Source organism: Astyanax mexicanus, chromosome 5 (genome assembly GCF_023375975.1).
Source record: "Astyanax mexicanus isolate ESR-SI-001 chromosome 5, AstMex3_surface, whole genome shotgun sequence".
Classification (NCBI taxonomy): domain Eukaryota; kingdom Metazoa; phylum Chordata; class Actinopteri; order Characiformes; family Acestrorhamphidae; genus Astyanax; species Astyanax mexicanus.
The window spans coordinates 17650701-17663117 of NC_064412.1; positions in this window are offsets into that span (position 1 = coordinate 17650701).

Consider the following 12417-nt stretch of genomic DNA (forward strand, 5'->3'; position numbering starts at 1 on the left):
GGGGATGTGTGGCTGTTTTTAATCGCAGGTTATTGACAGTCTTTAAGTGCCATCGCACAATATGGCACAGATTACCTTTAGTTTTATTCCATAAACACTAGCCAACAGTATTACACTCTTGCGTGTGTGTGTGTGTGTGTGTGTGCGTGTGCGTGTGCGTGTGTAACACAGTGTGTGTGAGTAAGACAAACTTATCCTAAAGCTCTGCTTTGTCCCCAAAGTGCTGTCCACTACTGCTGATTCCTTCTTTTCACCTCCTGCCTTTAAATGCACACGGTCACCAGAGCTAATGCTCCACACAGCACCATTAGCCTAGCCACTGAACCAATCACAAAGCAGCGCCGCCCCCTCTGACCTTCAACGCAGAGCTCTGGTTGGCCGCTAATCTTTTTCTGTCCTCTCCTGTTATGCACCTTGTAGTGACTGAGAAATTACTCTAGGTCTGTGTGGAGTGGCCAGTGCTTTAACAGCAATCGTCGCTAAGCTAATGTGTAAATATGACTATAATCTTTAACTCTGCGTTCTTGGCCTCTATACCTATATTTTCATCTGATCTGAGATCTGTGTATATAAATGACTCTCTCTGTCCTTTAGACTAACTGTGGCTTTTGGAAAGACATGGATGTTCTATAATGGCTGATTTGGTTAATGGCTATACAAATGCACATATGTACTCACAAACCATGAGCTGATTACCTTGTAACCCTCTTGGGTTGGAATTGATGGTGTTTCTTTTAAGGTTTAGCTTAGGTATATCCTTTCTTTTCTACCACTGTCATGGGTACAGTAAATGAATAGGCTTTTAAAAAAATAATCCACCATCAGCTTTGCTTGCTCTGAGTAACTTTATTAAGTGATATTAATTCTCTTTCGTTTGTTTTTCCCTATATATCCTCCTGTAATCCCCTGTAGTTATTTTGATTACTCCTAATTGCTGAGAGAACACCCTAAAATGGGCCAACTGTATTTCATTGTAGTGGAGTAGTGTTTCCTAGTCTTAGCCCTGGAGGCACCCTGCCCTGCACATTTTAGTTGTTCCCCTGCTGCAGCTATGAAAGGTCTTGTTAATGAACTGATAAGCTGAATCTGGTGCGTTGGGAGAAGGGAAAGCCAGAGATGTTTAGAGCGGGGTGCCTCCATGAACAGGTCTAAGAAATGCTGCACTGCAGTGAGGTCAAAGTTCATGATCTCCCCTAATTCTTTACAAAAATGAGAGAATATACTTATAGATTTATGGGCATTGAAGGCCTTCCTCAGTGCTTTTCCCTCCAGTCGCACTATGAGGCTGCTCCTCAAGTGTGCAGAGTTGTTAATTCTCTCTTCACACTCCCACTGATTTTTTTTTCCTGCTTGTCTCTCGTTGATTTGCTGCTCTAACTCCCCCTAATGGTTAATTATGAGTATTGCTAGTGATTGGGAATTGAAACTATTTACTGTATCATATATAATACTACTTTTATTGCCTATATTTTCTATCATGCAATTTATGGCAATTCCTCTTTTGTAGTTATGCCGCTACCATAAATGCTTATTATTAGTTAACGTGTGTGCTCCTGTAAATCATGAAATAAGAGTTAAGTTTGGTCAGTAGTGAGGTAAGGCCATATTTATATGGCACCACACAAAGCATCAAGCCACCACACAGTTTTTGTAACACGCTTGAAGATATGATCCATCCAAAAAACTAAACATAAGTGAATAATGCTTAATACGCATAAGGCAGCAAGTTGTCATCTATGCAGAACATAAAAGCCTCATGCTTGTACTTTAAACCTCTACATCGGTTCGTATTTTTTTATAATTTTTTTTCAGTTTATCAATATCTTGTGCATGTATTTCAAAGTCTAAATCTACACCTTTGCGCTGCTCTGGTAGTGCCTGGGCTCCTCATTTGTCTTTGTGGAGAAAGGCTAGACTCGCTGTGGATGGAAATGTTGCTGAAAGCTCACTGCCGAGCTCCAGCACCGGCTGCACTGGTTCCTTGTGCGTCTGGTGAAGGAAGTGTGTGGTCAAGGTGCCAATGGCAGGCCGAAGCTGCTTGGTCTAGGCTCAGGGTCGATGGCAGAATGTTCTTGTGTGATTTATTATTAGAGCTGTTAGAGTACTGCTTTTGAGAAGGGCTGGGTTTCCGTTGTAGGAACGGTGATATTGCGAAACTACCTGGAGACTGAACTGCATTCAGTAGTGCAGATGTTTGAATGTTTGTTTGTGTGTGTGTAAGCGAGTAGTACAGCAGAACTGTAAAGCACTTATGTATTCACTACGTATATTCATATTTCCGTCTGGGCCTGGCATACTCAGCCCTGCCTGGGTTGCTAGTGAATATGTGTGGGTTTGTGTGTGAGTGAGAGTGTGTGTGGGAGGGAGGGGGGGGGGGGGGGTAGGGAGGGAGGGGGGTAGTGTGATAACATGGTTTCCCAGTCCAGTTATTTGCACAAGATAACTTAGTCATGGCACTTAAAATTCAATTTTATTCATATACAGGTGCTGGTCAACGAATTAGAATAATTTGAAATAGTGCAATCATGAAATTCTTTGAATGCATTTTTTGTGCAGAAAGCAAATCAGGTGTTCACCGCACCTGTCCTACTCGTTAGACTAATCACAGAACTCGTTACCTGGAAAAAAATTTGCTCAGCTGAGCTTTCCAAAAGGCCCATTTAGGCCATTTAACTGTGACACTGTTGTTTTATTGAATTAGAATAATGGAGAAACCATTTCAAATTATTCTAATTCGTTGACCAGCACCTGTATATCTATGAATGTTATTTTGAAAGAAGCTTTTTTGGACATTGCTTTATTTATTTCCCCCTTTATTTTTGTCTCTTAAATTAGTTAAAGCCCCTGCACAAATATTTGTCCCACCAGAAGACTCTTTCTTCAGCATCAGTACCAGTCTTTAAGAGCATGCCCTGCATGCGCCTCCTCAAACATATATGATGCCTGACTACACAACCGTCTCAGACTACTGGCCATGTAGCATGCAGAATACCTCCGTGCACTTGGAGGAGAATGCTCTGTGCTTAGCTTTACCACAAGCATGTAGATACTCTACTGACTGGTATGTCATATGGTGATGCAAATGAAAGAGACACATGCTGTGTCTAAATTGTATACGAAACACTAACAAAAGTTTTGTCACTTACACTGTTGAATGGCTTTGTCAGGTTAATACACTTAAATATTGCTATATAGCTATATAAGGCTAATAGAGAGATCCACTGATTACGTGGCACTGTACAATGTAGGGCTACAGCAGAATTTTCCAAAAATTAAAAGTGTAAATATTTGAAAATTGAAAAGCCATTAGTAAAAGAGATATTTGCCCTATCGATTGTTGGTAAAGGATAGTGGAATTATTTTGTCTGCCATATCTGCCCTTTATCTGCCTTATATTTACAGCAGATGATTTTATTATTAATAAAAATTTACTTTAAATTTTTTGAATACTCAGCTCTACCAATTATGATTATACCACACACACACACACACATTGAGTGAAATATATATATATATATATATATATAAAATCGGTGTTTCGTATACATTTAGCGTACAGCATCAATTGTCCTGTTATCCTGTTCTCTGTTATAAGGAGAATGCTCCCATCCATCAAAGGCACAGGACACAACTAGAACTTAAACCTGATTCTATACTGCAGAGTGTACTTCTGAACCTCTGCATCGCCACATGCACCTTTATTAATAGTTTCAGTAGTCCGATTTTTGAAGGTTTTGAAGGCATAGAATGGCAGATAAGTGTGTTGGTATGTGTGTGTGTGTGTGTGGTTGAGTGGGTGTGTATTTGTAGATATGCAGTGATATAGGAAATTGGGAGGTCTAGCTTTATTGTAACCCCCTCTAGCTAACACAGGTTAAGGAAAACTCATATATTTTCTTTCTCTTTCTGTCTTGTTTTCTTCATCTAAAAAGCTGCTCATTTCTGTGTAATTTTTATGTTTTCACTCAATTTCAAACTGGAGAAATGACAAAGCCTTTCAGTTTAATGTTTCAGCAGGATGATAGAATTTGACAGGGAAAGTTGAATGAAAGGATTTCTGTGTTCTGTCTGGTTTTGTGATGATGGTGGAAATAGGTTGGGCCGCTACACCAGCATCTAACTGTATTGTACAAATCCAAACCAAGATGACAGCTGCAACAGTATCAACAATAATAGTACACTACCCTTGATGAAGATGATGATGATGATGTCAATGATGATGATGTTAATGGAAAGAGGATGATGTTGATGTTGGTCTTTTACCTTTTTTTCTCGTATTACTTTTTTCTTTTCTTTTTTCTTTTTTTTTTTTTTTTTTTTTTTGAGTCCAAAATGTAACCGTAACAAACTACCTCACAGGGCTACAGACACATTTAATTTTTTATTTTTTTATGATTCGTGTTTGTATTTATTGCCATGCAGTGGCTCACATGGATGACTCAGTACCTCAGAATTTATGAATTTCACACAACGCAACAGATCCGCCTTAACATAATGGCTCTTTTTTTATCTTTGTGTACAGTGTTTTTTATCCTCAGCTTTCTCTTCAAGCACATTCTCCACACACATACATGCACATACACACAAACACACACACACACACGTACATACACGTACACACACACATACTATACTAGAGAATGCTGAAAGCTGTTGTAGGTGTGGTCACTCCTGTGACTGACAGTGTTCAGTAGCTGCTGGGATTGGTTGGCCTTCCTCAGGCCCCATCCCGTCTTGATTCTGACTGCTCAGTTGGATTTTGCTGCTCCACAAAAAAAAACAAAAAAACAAACAAAAACATTTACAAGAAATAAACATAATCACCTCCGAGTCTCCCTCAGTTTCCCCTTTAGCAGTGATGTGCTCACTGATGTGCTAACTGTTTGTTCTGTTTGCTGTGACTGGACCTCTCAATATACGGGACTCATTTACAAATACGCAAACTCCTCAGTACTTCTTACCAGAACCACCTCAGAATAAAAAGCATTTATATCACACATGCATACATATGTATACATACATACACATGCACCCACACACACACTCTCACAACTCAAATGCAGCTGCTAAAGTGTCCATGTCTCAGCTCAGATCATGTTAAAGGAAAAGTGACACATTCACGTCTAGAAGGGGAGAAGACTCACTCTCTTTATATTTCCTCTCTTCTGTCTGACCCTCATGGGCTACCGTAAGCACAGGGTCCGTACCGAATATTTGTGGCGGTAAACTGTTTGAAACAAACGTTAGAAGAGCTTTTCACTGTGCCTGAGTGATTAGGTATCGCAAAGTGAACTGTTGTAAAGACGCCATCTCTGCTCACAATTTAACAGTTGTTTGCCATGAATATATTTCAACAGTTTAAAGGTTTTCATTCCCTCTTTTTCTTTCAGCATTAAGTATTGTAAATTCATGTCTTTGATTTCATGTAATGTTTGTCTAATGTTTTACAAATCAAACAATAAATAACAACATATATAATAATAATATTAAAATGTGCGTTGAATTCATTTCATGTAAACAGGCTTATAAAGCCACATAGAGTCTCTCTGTAAGAAGTTACAGTGGTTTTTCAAGAGTCAAAAAAAAAAATTTTGTTTTCTCAGAATATGATTTTATTTCATTTTGACATTTTGTATCTCAAAGTTACTCCGCAATGTCTCACGCTCAGGCCATCATCTCCAGACATCATTAGTTGAAAACTGATCTATTAGAGGAGGATAACAGTACAATGACCCTGTTTCATCTGCATGCATCTTGAGTATCAGGATTTTATCTGGATAAGTGCAAACTGGGATTGTGCCATATCATATCATACACAATATAACTGACAGTCATTTTGTGATTATACAATCACAGGTTTGATCCCACCTGCTGCCTCAGGCTTTTGTCCTTTCAAGCAAAACATGTACCTGAAAATAGCCCTGGGGTGGGTGACCATCTGCCTGATGAGTATTAAAGTCACTTCTTCCAATTTCTAGTTTACATAATGGCTTTAATGTGATTGTAAACATTAGAGATGAGACTACTTGGCCGGAATCCCACCACCTAGAGCTTCAGGCATCTTCATGAACACCAAGGGCTGCTGGAGTGAGATACATACATATACATATGAGCCACAACAACTTAGATTGTACAGACATTAGGGGTGAAAGAAAATACTGGTATATCGAGGCACCACAGTATTTTGTTTTAAAACTGTATCGATTTTCATAAACACAGATTGGTGGTTCATTTTACGTTGATTTTAACCCCCTACCACTAGAGAGCAGTGTTGTACTTGTTAGATCCCAATGTTAAGGTTATATAGGTAGTAAACTTTGCTTTTTGTACTTTTAAGTGCTAAAATTTGACTCATTATATTGACTTGCTTACATTATTGTGATGTACTGCGATATACATTATCAGTCAAATGTTTGGAAACACCTTCTCATTCAATGTTTTTTTTTCCTACATTGTAAATCTTCCTTTCCTTGGGGGTCCTGATGAGAGCCAGTTTCATCATAGCATTTTTGATAGTCTTTGCGACTGCACTTGAGGATCAAATTTCCTGTCATTTTTCGGATTGACTGAACTTTATTTCCTAAAGTTTTCTTTTTTCTTTACTTAGTTACATAGTTCTTGCCATAATGTGGATTAGAACAATACTCAGGGTTATTCACTGTAAACCAATTCTACCTCTTCACAACTTTACAGCTGATGCTCTCAAACAGTTTGAGAAGCAAGAAATTCAAGGAATTAACTCTTGACAACTGAGTAATCTTGAAAACTCTTGTAACTGAAAGCCTGAATTCCACTTGACTCTACCTTATAAAACAGACTAAGAAAATCCAACCAAAATGTGCAAAACTGTAAAAGAATCAAAAATAAAAATCATGTTCTGGTTTATTTAACATTTTTTGTTTACTAAATAATTCCATATATTTTTCTTTGTAGTTTGGATTACTTCTTCATGTTGGATGAACATTTTAAAATAATGAAAAACCACTGAATTTAAGATGTGTCCAAACTTTTGATCAAACGTTTTGTACTGTATTGAATCGTATCATGATACGTATCAAATTGACAAGCTCTTGCCAATACACAATAGATAGATATATCGCGCATTTTTGCATTGTGTCATGGGCACTGTGAATGCTAGTCAGTTTCAGACTAATCAGACTAATCTGAGACCACGAGTAACTAAACAAATGATCAAGGTTAAATAAAACTGATATCACCAGAGACAAGATAGCTATCTTTACATTAGCCTATGGTTCTGTAATGCAGCCATTTTCAGTTCCTCCTTGTATTCTCTAGTTTTGGAGGCTTGTCAGTGGTTTATATCTTGTGGTGAATCCTCTGAGATCAAACTGCTGTATTTATTGTGTGTGGTAAGCCAACATCCTGTCCTTGCCTGATAAACTCTTTTCTTCATAGCTGACAGTGTTTGTCAGTTATCCACCACTGTAGTGCTCTGTGGTCTGCAGATTAATTGAAATCACTAGTTTTTGTTATCTTATTTAATGTAGATTTAAATATTATACACTTCCCATTATTTGTTGTATTTTGTTGTTTTACTAAAAATAACAAATATTTTGTGGAACACTAATAACAACAGAAATAAAATAACTATGATGTAATGATTTATTTACATCATTAATTTACAAATTAATAGATACAGTATTATTTGGGTGGTGGGTTAGTCTCAGCACTCTGACATGGAGGTGGTGAGATAATGTGTGTTGACCATTAAAGAACAGGGTAAATGGAGTATAATAAAGTATGCAAATAACAGATACAGGACTACAGTCTGTAAATGTAGAACTACAATGTGAACCTTGGTAGCCATGTCACATCGTCCTCATTATGTCAGCCTGAAAAAAAGGAAAAAGAACTACAACGTTAATTCTCATAAGATGCTGTCATTTTTCTGATCATTAGCAAAGTATATGGCCAGATATTTTTTGCCAGGTAAAATTGAGAGAGAGAGAGAGAGAGAAAGAGAGAGAGGTGATCTGGGTCGCAGCAGAGGTCATGGGCTGCTAACTCATGGTGTAACGCAGACTCACAAGCACATTTCTGGAAATTATCAGGAAACCACCAGCTAAAACACATACCTGTTCTAAATCCAAAGTAGGTTATTTTTAATCAGGCCTTGTTGCTACACATGCAATTTATAGACCTAAATACAGTACAGAGATATTCATTTTGTATTTTGAAATGAAGCAATGAAGATGTGATTAAAGTGTAGATTTATTGCTTTAATTCAAGGCTTTTGTTACACAGCTAATCAGAAATTGTTATGAACTTCAAAAACACACCAACAGGTATGGCCTGTTTCCTTATTATTTAATGAGAAACTGAGGATTTAAAGTTCTCTATTTGAATCCAGGTGTTGAATTTGTATTTTCTATCTGTAAATTGGAATTCCCCAAATACTCTGTAAGTGATAGCCAGTCTTTAGACTGAAAAAACATAAACAAACCTATTAGAGTGATAAAGGAGTGGTACATCCTTTAAAAAGGACTTCAGCATTGGTTAAAAAACTTACAAAACATATTGAAATAATTATAGTAAATACAGAAGGCTCACATTAATACCACCCCTTTAAAACCACTACCAGTGCAATCCACTGCCAATACTTAAGACCAAGACCAACATTTCTTCCAAATTCTAAACAAAAATATTTTCATTTAGAGAATTTATTTGCAAATGGGAATGGGAAATGTCTGAAATAACAAAAAAAAGATGCAGAGCTTTCAGGCCTCAAATGATGCAAAGAAAAAAGTTCATATTTATAAAGTTTTAAGAGTTCAGAAATCAGTATTTGGTGGAATAACCCTGGTTTTTAATCACAGTTTTCATGCATCTTGGCATGTTCTCCTCCACCAGTCTTACACACTGCTTTTGGATAACTTTATGCCCCTCCTGCTGCAAAAATTCAAGCTGTTCATCTTGGTTTGATGGCTTGTGATCATCCATCTTCCTCCTGATTATATTCCAGAGGGTTTGGTAAAATCAAGGAAAAACATCATATTTAAGTAGACTCTTATTTTTTTCCAGAGCTGTATATGTACCCCATTTAAAGTGACTGACCTAATCCTACATATGTCCAGCCAACTGGTATTAGTAGTCTCTCAATAAGTAAAATTGGGAACCTGACAACACTGTCTAATCAATTTATCTCAAGTGATTGTAGAAAAGAGACATCTAATCCAGCTGTAGTTTTTTTACTTAAAAAAAAAGAAAGGGAGAAAATGGTTGATGTATAGGTATTTGTTGGAAGGGCTCAATCAAACATTCAATATATAAAAATGTGAAGATTTGTTTTGTGAAGTTTTTAAGGGGCCAAATACCTTGCGTGAATATGTGTGTGTGTAAATTTGAACTAAAAGTAATTATTATCTGGAATAAGACTATATCTGGAATAAGTATTTATCTGGCTCTAATAAAACACACGCAAAAAAAGTCTGTGTCATCGCAAAAGTCAACTCTGTTATATAGAGCTGCAGTGTGTAAAGTAGGCTTGTGTTTGTAAATAAGGTCTGTGTGTGTGTGTGTTCTGGTCAGTTAGATCACTGTGGTTAAACCAGAGCATAATGAGGAAGAGGTTTAAGTGACAGTAGGCCTGCTGGTCGCGTGCATGTGTGTGTGTGTGTGTGTGTGTGTGTGTGTGTGTGTGTGTGTGTGTGGTGTCGCACTAATCTAAACAGTTTTGCAGTCAGTTAGCACAATTATAGATAGAGTGTTTGAATCGAGTGTCTGGAGCTGGATAAACACTGTGTGTGGATGTGTCTGTGTGCTAAAACAAGGGTGTAGTATCTTGGCTTTGAGAGATAAGTGTGTATAAAAGCAGATGTGTTTATGTGTTTAGAGAGATCCTGGCTGCTCTCTATTTTGGGCTGTTTGGAATGTATTAATATTGTGGGTGTAGCCTTATGATCTGAGTTTCCCTGTTAAAATCAACCGCATATTGCTTACTGAGAACTGCACAGTGCCTCACGACCGCACTACAGTAACTGGCACGCAAACAAAAACAGACTGATGGTGTTTTCTTGTTTACAAGGCCACTCTGCTTTATTTGAAAAGCCTGTAAATGTATTTTTATTCATTTTTCTTCTGTCAATTTAAAAGAATTAAAAGAGAATTGGTTCCACCTATGCTGCAGTAATAGCCCCTAATCTTTCCAATAAATGTTGTAAAATCCACTAGATGTTGGAGCATTGTAAAAGATTAATTAAGTTTGATCTGGAGAATAGTCTACATTTACATTACATTACATTTACAGCACTTAGCTGACGCTCTTATCCAGAGAGACTTACAAGGTTATTCATTACATTACATTACATTACATTTGGCAGACGCTTTTGTCCAAAGCGACTTACAATAGTCAAGTACAAAAGTAATAGAAGTTTAAAGGTAAAAACATCTATAGAGATGTGTTAAAGGAGGTGAAAGGGAAATAAGGTTTGGCACATCACACGTGTAAAAGAACATACTCAAGATGCATAAGTGACACTCGTGTTAGTGCTTTTAAACTGCAAATAAAACCTATATACAAATAAACATAAATAAAATCGAAGCTAAAATATTATTTTTTAGAAAAAACTTTAATTATAGACTAAATCAATTAATAATGGCCTGTCATCCCAGCAATATTCAGGTAGTGTAATAATACATGGCAATGTATGACTTAATTAACATATCATAGTGAGGTAAACAAGCCATGTGACCCTCATTAGTCATAGCCCTTTTCCACCAACGTGGAACAGCGTTTGTGCACCTAATTTTGAACCAACTGCCGCTTTCCACCAACAAAAACCTAAACATGCTACCCACCTCAACTACACCCTGAAAGTTTAAAGAATGTAACATCCTACCATTTAAACACTGAGGGTAACCAAATTTGTGTTTTTAGAAACACACAAGCAGGAATTAAGATTTGTCAGTACAGTTTGAGAGATGCCAGTGAAACTCCTACAGCATGTCTCTTATACAGATACATCACTACACACCACATCAACACAAGATATCAGAAAGAGTAAAGTGAAGTTTGTGGTGCTGCTTACTGGAATAGAGGCCAGATAAAGTTTTTATTTAGTCTGTATGTGTGTGGATGTGTGTAAGTGGCCTGTGGTGATTCTCATGTGGTACAACATCTGTATGAGTGTGTATTTCTAAAGAAAACCACACTGTACTGTGTGCTGCACTAGCTAGAGCCCCTCCTGACACCTGTACAGCAACCTCTTACATAACATCAACAGAGAGAGAGAGTGAGAGAGAGAGAGTATTTAAATTACCTTTTACCTCATCTCAAGTCCAGATGAAGACTCAACACAATTAGACAACTTCACATTTGTTGAGAGTCTGCCAAACGACTGAAAACAACATATTTAAACACACTTGTACTTCCTTTTCTAATCATTCTAAAAAAAATCATCTGACATGTACCAAGACATTACACAGTCAATGTGTAGAGCTAACCACAGCAAACCAGTATGAAGAGGAAACCATTTGCTTTGGTTGGCACTTGTTTTGTATATTTGGAGGGGAATTCCACCAATTTCTGTGTATTCTAGTGTCAGAAAATTGTTTAGGGCAGGGACATCCATAATATTAAAGGTTCTCAATAAACTGGGATTAGACAAAAACAAACACAATGCTTTATGGTAAGATCCTGCTTATCTGATGCTCAGAGATTTGCAACAATAGGAACTGACTTCAGAATAATCAGGGCTTTGTGTGCCTAATTTAATGTTTTACACCAACAAGTAGTCTCATCTATGACCAGTGCTTATCCAAAACTCAATTCACACTGATAGGGAAAAGACAAATGTTGTGCTCAGACTTCAAGCAAACAGGATTTATTTCCAATCAAATATTTCTGTACTGATAACTACAAGGGATCAAATAGAATTTTCATGCCAAGACATCGTATCTGCATGGGTTGCTGCTCTACTTGCATCCCCGCATTTTCGTCATTCTGGATTTGTTGAGGTAGTTTTTTTACTGGATTTTTTTGTGATGCAAAAGACATGTTAAAATACACTGTGTGTTAATAATACATCCAAATAAGACACATCTGTAAAAATCTGATTGCAATTGCATTTCAAAATATCTCCAAATGTGACTTGGATACAATTTGCAAAAACTTAATTTCAAGTGGATTCTGGCTGTCCACACTATCAAAAAACAATCTGGATGCACTCTAAATGTGGAAAAAAAATCTGAAACTGATAATGACATTTCTTAATGGGAAATCCATGGGATTATGTAAAACAAGGCAACAGATGCCTTAGTATATCTTATTGATGTTACGCATCAGTGAGATATACTAAGATCTGCTTTAAAGCACTGCACTGCATTTTTGTAAAATATACTGGGAAGCACAGCAAAGCATCTGCACTGAATTTGGTTCGGCTCTTGTAAAGAAAAAGT